We start from the raw sequence: 10,504 nt of genomic DNA, 5'->3' as shown, positions 1-10,504 counted from the left end.
GTGAACTTCTGGTGACAGGGCTCTGAACTGACCCTTCTGCAGTAGTAGGAGGTGGTCCAACTCTGCGACTACTGGTGCAGTCCTTGGCAAAGTGTCCTGTGCCTCCACAGTTATAACAGGCTCCAATAGCCTTATAGCATATCCCACCATGATATCTTCCACAAGCTTCACATTGACGAGAAGGGTAGGAACTTCTAGTTGTTCGGCATTGGACCTTGGTGGTCTCTGCCTTGATGATCCACCTCTGTTATATCCCTGAGCTCGGGGCTCCTCAATTTCTTTTCTCTTTCTCAAATTACTGCTTGAGCTCTGACCCATAGGTTTCTCCCTCTTCTCTATTTCATGTTGCCCTTGTGGGGGTTGGAGTGCAGATGCTCGGGCTTGGGTGTGATTATCAGCCATTTGTTGAAAGAAAGTGGCCATTTGCTGGGCCATTTATGCAGTAATTTGTACCGACAAAACTGGTACAGTCAGGCCTTCGACATTTTGTGGAGCTGGAGCCTCAACTTGTTCTTCTGCCATCACAGACTGTTCTATTGTCTCATTCTTCTCTTCCATATCTTTTCACAAGATTTTCTATTCCTGTACAACCAACATAAGGAGATTCCTCTCCATTAGTTCATATTTATGATGTAAATGTACTATATGTATCAAACATTTGAGCAGTTGTAGTTACCGACAAAAAGATTTCAAATTCACAGTTCGAAATTCACTTTAAAACCATTGCTCTGATACCACAAAACATGTCACACCCTACTCCCCTATAAGATGTAACATGATCCCGTAGTATACCTAATGAATTGCCGTACTTCTCCTACCGATAATCCATTAAATATACTACAAGGGATTTTAAAACAATTTTCGGGAAATTTAAGTCATAGATTAAAATCTAGTGTTATAAAAATTTTTTTTCAAAATTTCGGCAAAGTGCCGGCTGTATTTTGAGAAAACAGTTCTTCAATCCTGCAAAAGAAAATGCTCCCAATATGTTTTCTCAAATACAACTCCAATAAACTTTATTTCAATTCACAATTCAATTCTCAATACACAATCAATTCATTTTCAAACTAATCTCATCATGAAGAAATATTTCATTGATAATAAGACTCAAAATTTATATTACAAAACTATTCAAGTAAATGAAATCTCAAATTTACATTTACAATAATTTACATTTAATTACATACCAAAATATTTTACAAGAGTTTTTATACAACTGCTCAAATAATTTACATACATATTATTACATGCATACATCAAAACCTATGTACATGGGTATACCTATAATATACACGAGTGAATCGAAAGTGTCTTCAAAGAAACTTACTCACTGCTCTATGCTCTTCTTACCTGCGACAGCATACAAAGCTATCGCTGAGTGGTGAACTCAGTGGTGCACAACTATAATTTAAAACATAGTACAATATACATTGACAAATTTACAGAAAATAATTTGGAAATCTGAATACTCATCAAATTTCAAAACTCAAAATATTCATTGCCAATAATGTAAATCATTTGTATAAATGACTTTGATCACAAAATTCAATTTATCAAATCATGACTAACCATTTAAGTAATTCCAACAAAATCAATTATACATAAACCATAATTGAAATCACAATTCTTTACCATTCAAAAGCCATTATGTATCTCAAAAATCATTATGTATCTCAAAAATCAATCTTTATCTCACTAACTATGCAAGACTAATCCGAAAGGGCCATATTCGATGTGATTCTAACTCCCTATGGTAGGGGAGGTGGAATCAGATTCTAACTCCCTATGGTCGGAGAGGTCGAATCATCGTGCACAGTGCCATCACAATAATGAATCTTCCGCAAGGGCCATAACGATAAAATAAACTTAGATCTAACCTCAAATCAGAGGAAAATCTAAGCCTGTGCACGTACCATGGTAATCAAAACACAACTAACTCCATTGTCTTCTCAACAAATGAGAGAGACGGGTAATAACCTAGTCAAGCATCTATAGTGAGATATAAAACAATATCACAATCCTTTCAGTGAGCATAAATCACAATACAATTCGATTCAAAGTCAATTCCAATATCCAATAATTTTTATGCGCATCACAATTCAAATCATAAATTTGCATTTTTCCATGAAAATTACCATCACAATTCAAAACATGTTCTATCACAATTTTCCAAAACATAATTATTCAATCCATAACAATGCTTAATACTTGTGGAAATACCATTTCACAAAGCTAAATTCATACATACTATAACAATTTCAATAATCATTGAATTAAATCCAATGCTTATTAAACATAATACATAAGAAAAATATGTCATTTAATCATATGAAATGTTCAAAACAAAATCAGTTAAAACTAGTTGTGCACAAACCTTTGATAGCTATCTCTTGGCTCTGACTCAGTGTTTTCTTCCCCTTCCCTGAGTCTTTGCTAACTGAGAAATACAATTTGAAGTGTTTCAGTACTTAATTAAACTGTCTCTAACGATAATGTTTGATAAATAATTCACTGAATGCTATTATTTGCTTAATCAACTTAATATATCGACCCTCAATGCGTTTTAGGTAATTTAGGTTTTAACGTTACTAATATGTCACATTCGATAGTCTTTTAGGGTTGGTACATGTTACCAAGTTCATTTCCGTGTATACTGCATTTTCTTGCAATTTGCTGGATTCCGGGATACTAGTTTGACCTAGCCGGACTACCAAGTTCCCTCGTTTTTGGGTTTCGGTCAAAACTACAAACTTGTAGATCTATGTCTTATGGAATGCGGGGCAAAATTTCAGGTTATTCTGAGTTATGTAGACCAAGTTATGGTCATTTTACTATTGCTGATCAAATTGCACCAAAATTGGTCATTTTAGGTTACTTTAGGTCATTTTAGGTTCGGCCAGTTTTTGGACCTGAACCTGTGCAAGCTTTTTGACTTGCTTATGGTCATTTCTAGGCTTTGGTGTCTTCATAAGACTTGTAGATATGGGTCTTAACTATTCATGGTTAAAATTTCAGGTCAATTGGACCTGTTTTGAGTGAGTTATGGCCTAAATACTAACTGCTGCCCAAATGGTCAATTTTCAAGCCTAATTTGCACTTAATCCGGATTTGGTCATTTTTCAAGCTACCTTGCAAGCAGAATTTTGGCAAGCTTTCTTCATGAAAGTTTGCACATTTTGTGCCTAGTTTCACCTCCAATTGGTCTCATACCAATTGGAGCCACACAATTAAAGTTATAGGCCTAAAACTCAAACTGCCTTATTGAAATTCTTGCATACATATCAAGCATCACTTTTAACACTCACCAAACTTAACATTTAAACCAATTCTAGTTGTACCACAACCTAAACATAATTTACAACATTTTATAGGTCATTTTGGCAGCTTACAATTACATTCAATGTGTACCAACAAGTGCAGAATTTGTCCAACTCAACTTACAACAATTCAATCACAAATTCATGCTCATTTACATGTCAAACTTCACACCATCATTCATGCACTCAAACTGCCATAACAACCAACACATTTTAATATCATTATTCCATAAACCAAGCATGAATTCTAGCATTCTTCAAGAGCTAACAAACTGCCATAATGGTACACTTACATTCCATTAATTTCCAAGCTTTAAATTTCATTTCACATTTACATATTCTAAATATACATCACCCAAATGATTACCCATACACATAAATAATTAATCAACCTTCTAATCCACCATTTACAAGCAAGAGTAAACTATCTTCAAGGTGCTTCCATGGCTGCCAAAAGTGCACATTCCCATTCAACATCAAAACTCAAAAATTTCTTCATAAATCAAACACCCATAACATGCTTACAAACTTTAACAAAGCAATAACCCAAAAATACAAACTTACCACTTTGGAAATTCCTCAAAATCTCTCCTAAACTTAGTCTTCTTGCTGGCAATCTACTGCCCAAGGTGTACAGACAACTTTTAGTGAAGAAAGGTGCCAAGAATGAAGCTTAAATTAAGCATGCATGAAGCTTTCAAGTGGACAACAATGGTGATTTGGGAGAAAAGTTGGATTCGGCAAAGTGAGGATTTGAGAGGAAGAAGAAGACATTAGTGGAGTAATCTGCCCACTGAGTGAATTTGTAATTCCCATAGTGCTCCACTCATGTAAGGATAATCATTTAATAAGTTTTAAGTGATAATTACTCCATTTACACTCCATTTTTGTTATTTACATTAGGTACCACTAAATTAATTTTTCATTATATTTTCCAAGTGTAATATTATTTATTTTTAATGGACATTTAGGTCAAAAGACAACTCGGGATGTCAAATGACCACAATGCCCTTGTTCGGATTGCATTCCCGATTTTTCGATAACACCGGATTTTGTCCGTTTTTCGATTTCTCACTTTTCTTTGTACTAATTATTTAATTTTTCTTTGATATTTCTAATGATATTTATACTTCAATAAATATTTATTTGAGTCCTAAAAATATTTTCTAGGGTTCCCTGCAGTCCAGGGCAAGTCAACGGTCCCGCCGTGACTTCCCAGTGCGGTCACCCATCGCTAGGGTTCTCGGCTCGCTTAACTTGATTGCATTTCTTTACTACTATTTTTCCTTTGTTTTTCTTGTATTTTCTTTTCTTGTATTTTATTATTTTATGTCTCCACACTCATATCGAAGTGTAGTTCTAGGCATCTTAGCTGTCCGGACAACACTGGTCACTGGAACAGTAGAACGCACTACCAAACATAGGGCTGTTACAAATGTGATGAAATAAATAGGGCATTTTACCTAAATTGTGTAAAAAGAAAATTCACATTTGTGGGTGGGAAGAAAATAAATTCCCAAAGCAGGGTAAATTTTGCCAGGGTGTCAAATCTACGTCAAAATCGATAGTCACAATGTTGGTATCCCTTATCGACATTAAATCAGTTGGTAAGTAATTTAAAATTAAATTATTCTTCAGAGTACCAATAATATTATTATCGGTATTCTATTGGCTCTATTTCCATATAGTTTCGAGGGAATAAGTCCGATTGTTATAAGATCGCAAATGTAATTGTCACTGACGAACCGATTGTTATAAATTTGGTAATGTAACTTTTCACCCTTCACTATCAACTCACACATTTGGCCCACCCGCAGCTAACTACTTTACTTAGCTAAGTATAGAGAAAAAAAATATATAAATTAAATTAAATTAAGTTAATAATATATAAAATTGATATAAATTCATTTAAACTAAAATTAATATAAACTAAATTGACTCCATATAACAAGCTAGCTAAGTATAGAGAAATAAAATTAATATAAATAAAATTAATTTAATAACAAATAAAATTAATATAAATTCATTGAAATAGAATTAATATAAACTAAATTGGCCCATATAGCACGCTAGCTAAGTATAGAGAAATTAAATTAATTTAATTTAATAATAAATAAAATTAATCTAAATTCATTTAAATAAAATTAATATAAATTTTAAATATATTATTTACCTCATTATATTAATTTTTTAATTTAATTTAATAATAAATAAAATTAATATAAATTCATTTCAATAAAATTAATATAAATTAAATTGGCCCCATATAGCTAGCTAGTTAAGTATAGAGAAATAAAATTAATATAAATAAAATAATTTAATTTAATAATTAATAAAATTAATCTAAGTTCATTTAAGTAAAATTAATATAATTAGGTAAATAATATATTTAAATATAGTTAGTAAATCTTTAATTAATATAACTCAATAAGTAATATATTTATATTAATGTGTTTGGGTTAATATTTACAATAATATCTTTATTATAATATTTAGATTAATATATTTAATAAATTAATATAAAAAGTGTATGATATAAGTAAACCAATTGCATTTTATAAACTTAATAAATCAATATGTAACTTATTTAATGTATTTGTTTAGAAATTATAATTTTTTATTATTTTTATATATTGCAATTATTATTATTATTATTATTATTATTATTATTATTATTATTATTATTATTATTATTATTATGTTGTAAAAAAAAATAGAATAACAAACATAAATATTAATTGTCAATACAAGAGTAATAAATTTATAATATGCTTTAAATTAGTTAGATAAAAAGTGTATATGACTCTAATGATGATGCAAATGTCCTCCAATGCCGCATGTAGGACGCCTCTTCTCAGTTGTTCGTCAAGTCTTGTATTGCCTCAACCCACCTCCGCTAGGCCCACTGTCTTTAGTTTGGGTAGTTTCCGTCAATGTCATCATTAAATTTAGATCTGGCTGGTAGGTTCTGACTCTTGATAATTCCCCAACATGATTGGATATTACAGAATCATCATTGACAGCAAAAAGTACACAGCCATATGGGATAGATCCAATATTAGAGTAATGGGAACCAGAAAGAAATTATGAAGCATCTCTAAAAAATACATTAGTTCTTGAACTAGAAGGGATATCTACAAAATGCCTGCCAAATGCTTTGAGCATTACATCGCCAAGCATCTGGGATTATAGAGTTTCCATAAACTCGTATGAAGTCCCCGCAAGTCCATGGCCTGGAGTCTGATCGAAAAATCCGTGGAATAAAGGAAGATGACCAAAAAGGCATTGATAAGCCAGGAGTCCAACCAGAGAACTGCGTTTGTACATCGACTCTCACATGAGGAATAAAGGATGATTGACCTTATTTAATGCATGTGCCAAATAGGTGGTAGGAGACTAGCCGCGGCACTAGATAGAATTTAAAGGCAATGGAAGGTATGAGAACCTCTCGTCGATGTTATGTCCTTGACCTTTGGCAATGCAGTCAAGAGGCACTCGATTCTATAGAAGCATCATCTATATCATAATGAATTAGGATAGATGGAGGAGCAGGTTATGGTGGTGGTAACTATGTAAACCTCCTCTCTTCATTGAGAGCATATAAAATGACTCTTACATCTCGTTGAATTTCACTGGCCAATGAACATTGAAGCTATGCAACTTTAATAATTATGTCCTCAGCTGTGTCCCCTAAAAGCAAAGTTAGAAGCATGTAAGATTATGCTTAAGTAATTATAAAATTTTATGAAAAAATAGAAAAGTCTAGGTCATTATCACAACACTAATAGCTGCACCTCTATGCGATATTCACCTATGAGAGATGTTCCTATACCACTCATGTATTATGAATGGTAGTGGCTCTCAACAAATTCTGCCCTGAACAACCCTATCTGCGTGATGATTCTAGATTTGGATCCAATGTGCATTCACCATACTCCAATCTATAGCAGAGTTTCATAAAGATGTATAATGAAGATCATCGTCTTATAGTGGATGTTGACACATGACTTTGTTCGATTGGTGCCATTCAATATGAAAACAAATTATCCTTGCAAATAATAAGCTGGGAGACCTTGTATTTCATTGTCCGAGTATTGTTCCCAAACTATTTGCAATTGGCAACAAGAGATGAATATGTGGTGTGTATATTAGCTGAATGAAATGAAAATTACAGACAATAATTAACAATAAAAAATATTTGCCTATTTTGGGCCCATCCTATCTATTTTAAATTTGATATCCACAGCACATGTGTTACCACATTAGTTATTTATCGTGCTTGACTCCACCTATAATGTCATTAGCAAACTTATAATCTTTTTAATTATATGAATATTTTTAAACCATATACACTATAATAATCCACCATATGTACCATCTACCAATTGGTGCATCTTCAAATGGTGTTCTAATAGTGATGGTGAGAGCGAGTGATGCAAATCGATCCTAAGCGCATATATGTAGGATATGCAGAGCGCCACCAATTTGCGACACACATGACATAGCTCTTTTTATAATCATCCGAGGCATGCACCACCCCAGCTATACTCTCCCACTCTTTATTGATCAACAATTAGCAGTAGGAACATCAAGTTTACTCGCAATGACACCACTAATAATTCTAAGTATATAAGCTCTAGCATGCTTTTCCACATTAATATCATTACTATCATGCGATAAATGTGTGAACGCTTTAGCTAGCCATACCAATTTAACAGTGTTTCCCCTAATTGCTTCGGCTAGAGGCACTACTCCTAATAGTTCATTGCATACCAATTCCAAGATTCGAGAATTTCCAACAATCGCATCACCATTAATTGGTAACCTGATATCAACCCCATATCTTGGAGTGTGATGATCATCTCACCCTCAGGCATCATAAATATCTACGTCTTTGGGCTCCATATCTAAATAAGTGCTATGATTAAATGATGGTCCAATGCAAAACATTGAAGTTTTACTGCTCCATAAAAACCACTAGCTCTCAGAAATGGAATGATGCATTGATCAATCTCTTGATGGTGCATAACTGATGCAGTAGGTTTTCATTTTAACACATTTTTTTCTTGATCCTGGTCGTTCTCGTACCAAATTGCTGTAGCCATAGTACTAATTCATCATGTGGACCAAGTTTCATGCACTGTCTCTTGTGCGATCAAGATGCCATTTCTACAAATTGCATAAAAAATAATAAAATTAACATACTTAATAAAATATTTATAGTAAATTAAAAACACATTAAAAATTTTTTGATATTTCAGTTTAGTAATTGTTTATAGACATGTTCCTTAAAATAATTAATCATACATTAGATAAATGGTACTTAAAAGTAGTGTTTCATAAAAAATAAAAAAATACATTCAATTGTTTTTAACTAGCAACATTAGGGTAAACGGTAAGGAAGGTATCTTACTAAATCACTATCATCATTATCTCTCAAATTTGATATGTCATGTTTTAAAAGAACTATTGCAACAGAATATTGAAGATCTTAACTACAATCAATTTTCTAAAATGGGTTTAAGTTATTGTGAAATTGTTCCAATCGATTATGCATTTTGTGAACCTCAAGTTGAAGATTTGACTTCACTCTTTGAATATCATCATTTGAGATCCTAGGTAATTCAGCTAACCTTGCTTTAGGAATGGGTATATCATGATATCTATAGTATGCTTCCATCTCACAACATATTTCCCAAAGTCTTCCCCAATCAGGCTTGATAGATATAGAAACATGGCCAAACTCATCTAATATTCTATTAATGATATCTAATAAATATATGATTGGCTGGACCTTGGTGGAGTAATAAGTAGTTGGGCATGTTGCGGAAAGGTCATTTCGTACCATACCAAGTGCTTCCATTCAGATCAGTATACTTATCAATCACATCAATGTTATGATTAATATTTGAGATGGAATTTTTTTCCTATTAGACGATTTACACAAATTGTTGTGCTCCATAAACCTGTCACAAATTAATAACAATAATAGCATTCAACTGATAAATAAATTGTCTTCTTAAAATTCAAAAATTAAAACAAAACAAAAAGAACATAGTTCACAAATTAATACAGTATTTTATCAATCGCCTCTTCATATGGCACATGTTTTTTTATTATGACTGGGTTTTCCACACACTACGCAATTAATTTGACTAGAAATGGATAAGCTAGTGATGTTCTAATCCATCTCATTGCAACGTCTCATTGACTTCGACCTACCCTTTTTCCTAAGCCTTGCCTGATCTGGAACTAGAAGTTTTCCATCCAGCTACAACCAATATTCCACATAACCTAGAGGATTAAACATATATTGATAATTAAGGGTTCAGTCCAAAGTTTAATAATTATCAACAAAGTCATGATGACTAATGGCTCTTGACATGCATGCTGGTATGGCTTAAGAACAATGGATTCACATCTCTTGAAACTTACCACATATACACGTCCCTTCGTAAAGTTTAACAATATGTTTCACACCTCTTTTTCCATTGCAAATCTCAAAAACGATCGTCCTATTGTCAAATTTAATAATGTGATGCCCAACTACTTTAATTTCATTGTTACGAAGAATCTCATCACATGACTAGGTGAAACATGGCCCATTTGCTGCTGCTCTAAGAAAGTTGTGAGACATGTGTCAAAATAGTGTGCGCAATAGTAGAAAATTGAGACGTGTCAAAATAGTGTACACAATAGTATAAAATTTTCTCCACCATTGCAGTTATTGGTAAAGCTCAAAAGCCCTTGAGAATGCCATTGACAAACTCCATTGTATTAGTGGTCCATAAGCCATATCTTTTCCCACCGTCATATGAATGAATCCATTTCTCCTTATCAATTTTCTCTGCCCAGTCATATGTTTCTGGGTGGACTTCACGTATCCTATTCATCATCTGGTTAAACTTTTTTTTTTACTCTAATTTGCTGCACCATGAGCAACAAAATTAGAATTTTTAGTATGTGTACGAAATACACTAAAATTAATTTATGCATTACTAATCGACCTTTCTTAATGCTTCTTTCATATCTGCATTTTTAAATTTAGTATTATAATTGCTTAGGACGTGATGAATGCAGTAACGATGATAACCATTAAGAGGCCATCACCAGTCTTGAGCCATGGCCCTTTTTGATTCCTATGTGTCAGTCAGAAATAACACATAAATCCTCCTTATCAGTCATGA

Source organism: Hevea brasiliensis, chromosome 2 (genome assembly GCF_030052815.1).
Source record: "Hevea brasiliensis isolate MT/VB/25A 57/8 chromosome 2, ASM3005281v1, whole genome shotgun sequence".
Taxonomy (NCBI): Eukaryota; Viridiplantae; Streptophyta; class Magnoliopsida; order Malpighiales; family Euphorbiaceae; genus Hevea; species Hevea brasiliensis.
This window is presented reverse-complemented; position numbering follows the sequence as displayed.